Raw genomic sequence first — 8,158 nt, forward strand, 5'->3', positions numbered from 1 at the left:
CGGCCCAGGCAGGAAAGGCCCCCGCGGCCGCCTGTGCCGGCTGTTGCCCGGACGGCGGGGCCTGAACCTGGGCACCCACAGGTCACCTGCCGGGGTGGCCAGGGAGGCGACTCAGAGGGAAGACGGAGCCTGCAGACCGGGCCAGGCCTGAGCCGGCGCTAAGGGCGGCTTTCCCTCCCGTGGTGGAGCCCCCGTGGTGCCCCCGACCCGGCCCTTCACGTTCGCAGCCTCCCTGCGGTCACTGGTCCCATGATCGCTGCGACAAGCCAGAACCAAGTGTAGGGAAACGTGTGAACAGAGAGCCTGGGTGGGCTGCAGGGAGAGCCGGCGGCTGGGGCGTGGTTAGGGAAGCGGTCTGCCCGTCCGGAAGATCTGCAGATGCCCGACTCCAGCCCCGTTGTGGCGTTCTATTCAGGAGGTGGGATCCAGGAAGATCCATCTTAAGATGAGAAAGACAGGAGCCCCTTTCAGTGCTGGAGGGGAAGAAGGAGGTCCCTGGGAAGGAAAAGTTGCCGATCAGGAGAGAAGGGGCCAGTGGAGGGAAGGGTCTCGAACCACAGGGCCTTGAGGGCCGAAGCGGGTTTCACGGGAGGTCTCTGAGCGCTGGGCTGTGCCTCCCCGCAGCTCCGTGCAGGAAGCCAGTGTAGACCCTGTGGGGTCATTTCACAGTTGTCTTCACTGTGAGTCAAGGAGGGTTTTAGGCACTGGGGACACAGGAAATAGACAAGACCCTTTGTGACTTTCAGAAGGATGAGAAACTGGAAAATAAATCCTTGTAGGTAGTGCTGAGTGCTCTGAAGGAAATGAAATAGGTGATGTGATCAACAGAGCTGGCTGCAGGCTTGGGGAGGCTCCCAGGGCTGGCTGGAGGGCTGAGCCAGCCCTGCGGGTCCTGCTACCTCCGCCCTAGTGTCTCTCCGCGCCCCCACGCCCCCCCCCCCCCACCAGAACCTCATGCCCCCAAGTCTTCCCTCTGGGTGGCTCCCCGTCCTTGGGTAAGTCCCTTCCCTCTGGGCTTGAAGTCTTCCTGCACAAGCCAACATCTGAGGGCCCTTCCAGCCCTGACACTGGGGTGGATGTTGGACCAGCCTCTGCCGGGGAGGGGGAGGCACAGGCCTTTGTTTCCCGGACCGTGGGCAGCAGCTGGGTGGTTGGAGGAGGGACCATCAGCCTGCTGGGGTTCTGTCTGGGTTCTGCAAGTCACCCGGGACCTTCCCACCCGTTTCCTGACCCAGACAACAGACCCCATCTTACCCGTGTTACAAGCAGGAGTCTGGACAGGCGGCTGTGACTCACTCGTGTGTGTCTCTGGGGAGGGCGTCGGGGCCCTTTCCAGGCTTGTAGGTCACAGGTCCCAGCAGAGCTCGACTCAAGGCCCGTCCCAGGGAGCGTCCACTTGGCTCAGAGCTCACTGTTTCTTGTTAGTGTCTCTTGGGTCAAGTTTGGGGTCAACTCTCGATGCCACGTGTACGGTGTACGCCAGGATGTCCTGACCCAGAGAACCTCGCCATGTGTCCCCTGCCTCTGGACGCCCCCGCCCACAGCACTGGCCCTCACAGGCCTGTCGGTCCTCACAGGCGGGCTCACAGGCTCCGCCAGGATGGCCACAGTGTGCCCCCTCCTCAGGGTGCCCCCCCGGCTTGATGCAGTGTGTACCTGTTGAGTCCCTACAGCAGACCTGGGGAGGGGGTGTCACTCGTTTCCATGAGAACAGGATCCCAGGAAGGAGAAGCGGCCCTTCTGGGGCCACGTGTCCATCAGGCAGGTCCGGGGCCAGGCTGGTGGCAGGGGCTTGCGGAGCAGCCACTATTAGCTGCTGCCCACCCAACGCTGGGAGCCACCCCTGACCTGACCTGGCCCGAGACGGGCCCCCTGCAAAGTTCTGGGCTGCTCTCGAGTATCGTCCCCAGAGAGCAGCCGTGCCCACTGTTGGAAAGGAGAGTCTGGCGGTGACTTGAGGGAAACCCTGATTTGGGTGGGGGGCTCTGGGGACAGACCCAGGCGCATATGAGCCTAACAGCAGCACAGCATCTCTTTCCAGGTGCTCGTCAGTGAGGCGAGTGATACGGGCCCTCCACTGGGTGGGCATACAGACTAGGGAGGGGGCCAGCGGCCGCAAGCTCCAGGCAGGCTGCTGGGCTGCTTTGCTGGCTCTGCCACCGCTCAGCTGCCCTGTACCTTCACGTCCCCACCTGGGAAACAGGGTAACGCTCACTGCTGAGAGTCGCTGTGAGTCACTGCTGAGGCTCGGCAGAGCTGGCGGGGCCGGCATGGCCCGCAGTGCGCTCTGGGTGGGGTCTGTTGTCACGGGAACATTTGCAGGGTGGCGGGGGAGGGGCATGTGTTGGCCACCCTGCGACTCGGCCGCCGTTTCCCAGGGAGCTGACCCCCTTTTCTCAGGTCCCAGACTCCCCTGGGCACCCGGCCCCGGAGCCTCAGATCCCACACATGCGATGGGGTGCCCAGGGTTGCTGTGGGGGCCGACACCCCGAGGAGGGGTCCTTGTCCACGACCAGAGCCCGACCCCGCTCCTCTGAGCCCCCTTCTCCCCTGGGCCTTGACCTTCGGGCTTGGGTGTGTTCCTCTCTGCACTGTCCGGGTTTATCAAGAATCCTGCCAGGTCTGTTCAGCTGGAACCCCCCCACCCTGTGTATCTGATGGGCTCCTCACCGCTCGCCACCCTGCCCTCAGCGAGGCTCTGGGGAGGTTGGTTTGGCCAGAACCCCGCCCGCTGGTGTTTCCTCTTAGTCATTGCCACCCACTGCCCGCACCTGCTCCTTGCCTGTAAATTCCCTTCTCCTGGCTGTGCTGAATGCCCCATCTCTTCCCCTATTGCAAGACGCCCCGATGTTGGGGCCTCTGGAATAATTTCTTTAATAGGGGTCCTGGGAGACCATACTTGTAGAGCACACAGCAGGTGCTCAATAAATGCTGGAATCCCACTAAACACCCCCACCCCCAGGCCAGCCGCTGGACTCCGTCGGCTTCTTGTCGTTCTCCCGTGGACGGGTTCTGGGGCCCTGTGTGAAGCGACTGTTCTGCCGCTGGGGCCTGATTTCCCCAGCAAAGTCACGCGGCTGGGCCCTGACCCCTGAGTGGTGAGCGAGGCTCAGGTTTGCCCCAGAGACCCTCCGAGGCTGGTGGGACTGCGACCCACCCCCCATCACCGCCAGAGGGAGCCCTTGCCCGGGAAATGCGCACACTGTCTCCTGGGCACAGAGACCGCGCTGTGCCTTTGGGGCTGTGCCCTGCCCCGCCCGCAGGAGCTCTGTTTTGGGGGGACGGGGTTCTACTTATAAGGGCGAAGCAGCGTGGTGCCCGCCCAGCAGGTGAGGTGCTGCCCGCCCGGCCCCCTCCCACACTTCGCGGGCCCCCTGTCACCTCGGGGCGTCCAGGAACCGTTGTCCAGGGGTCTCTGCAGACCGAGCGAGCTGGCGGTGGAGGAGCTCTTAGATAGCAGCCAGTCCACGCTGGCAGTTACTGCCAGGTGTCTGCTGCCCTGCTCCAGGCAGGGCCCGCGTGGGGACCTGGAGCCTCACACCCCAGGGTCCTGTGTGCCGCCCGGCGGGAAACTGGAGGTTAGGGAGGGTCGGCTCAGGGTCCCACATGATGAGTGCGGTTTCCAGCGGGATCCGGGCCCCGTGACTGGCTCCCAGCAGGGGCTGGTCACGCCACATTGCTCAGGCCTCTCCAACAACCAGCACCTTTGGCCCAGGCTCCCTTGGGAGCCCGCGGGCATCCTGTGGGCAGAGTGCCTGAGGCGGCCCCCTGGACTCCGGGTGGCAGCTCCGGGCCAGGTCCTGAGGGGACCTGGGGACGTCCCTGGGGCTGTGGTACCCACTCTGGAGGTTCCCTGCAGTACCCTGGAGGTTGTGGCTCGGTGATGGGACAGCTGGTCTGGGAGATAACCTCCCTGGGCCCCAGCTGGCATCCCTAACTTGTGACAGGCTCATTCCTCGGTCCGGTCCTTACTGGTCCCAGGCCCACCCCCTTGACGCCTCTCTCACTGAAACCTTTCTCTCCTCCAAGGTTCAGCTGAGGTCCAGCCCTCCATAAACTCCATGAAACTCCATCCAGTGACCGCGACAGCCACTGATTTCTTTGGTCTGCCAGGATGCGTCCCCCCTAGTCTGCCTGGAGAAACTCCTATTCATTCTCTAAAGCCCAGCCCCCAGCCTGCCCCGGGAAGGCTGGCCCCTCTTTCCTAAATGGAGACAGGTGTGCCTCGCCGGGCTTCCTGTAGGTTTGAACTATGATGTTGTGTCATGGTCAACTGCATCGGTTTACATTCAATCGTTAAAAAACGCTTCCTGTGTCTTAGAAATTGTGAAAGTAACAATACCTGCTCGTGGTAAACACTCAAGCGCCTGAGAGGGCTGGGAAGGAAAGGCGGACGCTCCCACCTTGCCAGCAGCCCCCAGTTGCCAGCGCCCCTCCCAGAGGAAGACTCTTGCCGCACTTCCTTGCGCTTCCCGCAGGAACTCTCCGGCCCGCGTGACAGGGCCCGCAGTTTCTCGGCTCTGCAGCCACCTGCCTCTGCCCCTCTTCCACACCCACCTCCCAGGGCCTGGGGCGGCTCCACCTTCCGCAGGCGCCCAGGGCTGCTCTGAAGACGCCACCCCAGCTGGTTGTGCGTCCTCCCAGCGCTGATCGGCCACGTGTAGCCTGGGCTCTGGCGGATCACCTCGTCTTTTCTTGCAGAATGTTATTATCATTATGGAAAGCTGAATTCGTTTTCCACCTTCAAAAGTCAGGAGATGGTCCCCAAGAGATTGAAGCCGGGGGCTGGGGCTCAGAGCTTCCAGAACAAAGCTGGGAATGCAGCTCAAGAGTGGACTCAGATTTAAAGATGGAAACCCTGTTACCCCAGCAGCAAACCAAGCCTACCAGTGGGCCTTCGGCCAAGGACCCCGCAGGGCCGGGAGGAGCCCCAGTCACCTGAGGCCTGGTGCTGCCTGGAGGCTCAGGCGCCCACCCGACCGGCCGCAGGCCGCTTCCAGGCCGAGGGGGTCTCTGGAGCCAGCCCCCCACCACGCTTTGCACGTGGGGGGCCCGGGGCCCAGTGCTGCGGCTCAGGGAGCCAGGGCCCCCCTTCTCTGGCCGTGGCCCCCGCTAGCTTTCCTTGCCTTGTGCGCACTCCCCACCCCCATCTGCCCCTGCTCCGTGGGGCGGGCAGGGGAGGTTGTTGACGATTTGTGCCTTGATCTCTCTGCCCCGGGCCTCCTGATCAGGTGGTGCTTATCAGGGTTCCGCTCCTGTCAGATGGGCCTTCCGGAGCCCGTGGGCGCGGGCTGGGGGGGCAGCGGGAGCCCCCCCGAGGGCCTGGAGGCTGCCTCGCGTCCCTGGCCTTCGCGTGCCCTGCCCCCACCCCGCCCCCGTGGGCTGCCCCCTTTACCACATCAGGATACAGAACATTGCATGAATTCCGGTCTCAATGGAATTATTTCAGAATTCTGGTCAACCGCAAACTCGGGGTGTTTCACAAACTGCCCATCACTGCCATGTGGTGGGCAGAGCCGGGCCCGGGGCCGTAACGGATGCAGGGGGCCGGCCACCTTCCGGGGGCGCCCCGAAGCCTGCGGGCAGGTGCCCCCCGTGTCTGCCGGGGGCTCAGGCCCGGGGCAGGGGCGCGGGAGTGGTGGCTGGGGCCAGGCCCCAGGAGGGGAAGGGTGGATGGGGCGGGGGGCGCGGCCAGATTGGGGGTCCACTCGGGGGTCCACCCCCACCGTGGTGGGACCTGGGCCAGGCCCACGTGTGTCTCCGTTGCCCCCGGGGCCGTGGAGATGGGGCTGTAAGGCTCGCCCCCCAGCTCATTCATAGGGAGTCCTTTAGACTCTTGAGGACAGTCTCGGAGACGCACCTGTGAAGGGCCTGCCCCAACGTCGAGGGCTTGCTCGAGGGCTCCCAGCTGCAGTGGGAGCGGCCGTCACCCAGTGTCAGTAACAGCCGTACTGCTGACGGCGGAGGTCATGCCTACAGCCGGGGTACCCGGGGAGACCCCGCTGCAAGGACAGATGTCCGTGGTGGTCACTCTGGTGTCCATGCCGGGCAGCGGGGCCCACTGTGCTGGGGCCACCCCATCCACCCAGCGACGAGGCCTGGGAGAAGGAATGTCAACTGGTGGGTGCCAGGTGGCAGGCCACAGGGCCCCTTCTGCCTCCTGCTCCCCAGGCCCTCTGAGGGGCCTCGAGCCTGGGCCCCGGGAGGACAGGGCCTGCGGGGGCCACGTGCCCGAGGTGTGGGCTGCGGTCTGCAAGGGCCGCCTTGGGGCCCAGCTGGCCCTGCACAGGGTGCTGGCCGGAGGGGTGGACGCAGCCCTGCAGTCACGGTGGTCCCGGCAGACCCAGGCGGGGCCTTGTGGCCCACTCTCCTTTCCGCTGTCTTTTCTCCCTTCCCCCCGCGGATGACCGCCCCCCACCCCACCGGCCCCCACTCTGCGTGCTCTCCTGTGGGCTCAGATCCACGGCTCCCCATCTTTCCACAAACAGCGGAGGGGACACAGCTTACGGTCTGCAGCCTCTGGCCCCTTCCCTTTATTTTGGAGAAAACGTGAAAGTCAGTTATATAGAGATAGAGCTTTTTTCCAAAACAAACAACTTTTCACTGAAGTATAGCTGGTTTCCAACGTTGTATTAGGGTCAAGTGGACAGCAAAGTGACTCAGCTGTAAATATATAGTTATCGTTCCTCAGATTCTTTCCCTGTTGTCGGTTATAAGATATTGAATGTCGACCCCATCTTTGTTGTTCATCTTACGTGTGTGTGTCTCTTAACGCCGAGCTCTTAATGAACCCGCTCCCCGCCTTTCGCTTTTGTCAGCGTGTTTGCTCTCCACGTCTGGGAATCTGTGTCTGTGTTGTGAATAAGTGCGTTTGTATCATATGCTAGATCTTGCATACAAGTGGTATCGTATGACGTTCGTCTGACTCGCTTCACTCCGTATGAAAACCTCTGGGGCTCGTGGACACGTAGGCTGCTTCCATGTCTTAGTGCTGTGAATCCTTTTGAATGAGTTCTCCAGATACGTGCCCGGAGTGGGATTGCTGGACCGTAAACAGCTCTCCTGGAAGTTTCCCAGGGACCCTCCTTACCCCTCTCCACAGTGGCTGCGCCAGTTCACATCCCAGCAGCAGCGTAGGCGGGCGCCCTTTTCCCCACACTCTCCAGATGTTTTGTTTGTAGGCTTTTTGACGATGGCCATTCTGATGATGGGGTGTGGGGTACCCCACTGTACTTTGGATCTGTGGTCTTTGTCACCCAGGTCTTTCCTCCTCGGCCATCACCCGCAGCCGCAGCTGAGAGCCGTGTTCCCGGGTGAGCTGCGTTTGGGCCGCCCTGGGCCGGAAGGTGGGCCGCCTGCCCTGGGAGGCACACGGATGATGGCATCGCCGCTGTTTGCACCATGAGGGCAGCGGAGAAAGGCTTGCTGAGAGCTGTGTCTCCACCTTTGTTAACTCATTTGATGCTGTGGCAGCCTCGTGAGGTCGGTACTGTCGCTGTGCCCCTTCGACAGTAAGGGAGCTGAGCCACAGAGGTCACCAAGCTCCTGGACACTCGCAGCTGGGAGTGAAGGGGAGCAGGGCCCAGGCTGTCCAGCTCGGAGACCTGCCCTGGGGACCTTGGGTGGCCTGGAGTCCTTCAGTCACATCAGGCCATGAGGTGGCATCAATTTAGTCCGAGTTATCAAACTAATGTAACATTGTAGAAAGTTCTCAAGGACACGGGAATAAAATGAATAAAAATCTTTGCCTGCTAAACTACATGCCTGCCGCTGCTACTGGGCGTGATTTTTCCCAGTGGACTTTTTCCTGAATGTACCTTCCCATCTCCTCCTTCCTTCCCTCCTTCTCTCTTTTTCTTTTTATGGCTTTCCGAGGCTAAATTTCCAGAAATCGGTGACCATGGCAAGGGGGATAAGTTAAAAAATTTGTAAACGGTTCCCGGCAGCGCGTGTGTGAAGCCCAGCCTTAAACGAGGGGATCCCCATTGGCGGAGGCTGCGTGTGGGAGTCGCCGATCAGAAGCTGGATCTTAGATCGCTCTTCAGAGGCTGATGGGAAATGCCGGGCTCCCAGGCGTCCTTATCGGCGTGGTCACCCGCATCGCGTTATCTGAGGCCCCTTCAGGAAGCGCGAGGGCGGGCAGAGACTTGGCCAGAGT

This window comes from Bos javanicus, chromosome 22, assembly GCF_032452875.1.
Source record: "Bos javanicus breed banteng chromosome 22, ARS-OSU_banteng_1.0, whole genome shotgun sequence".
Classification (NCBI taxonomy): domain Eukaryota; kingdom Metazoa; phylum Chordata; class Mammalia; order Artiodactyla; family Bovidae; genus Bos; species Bos javanicus.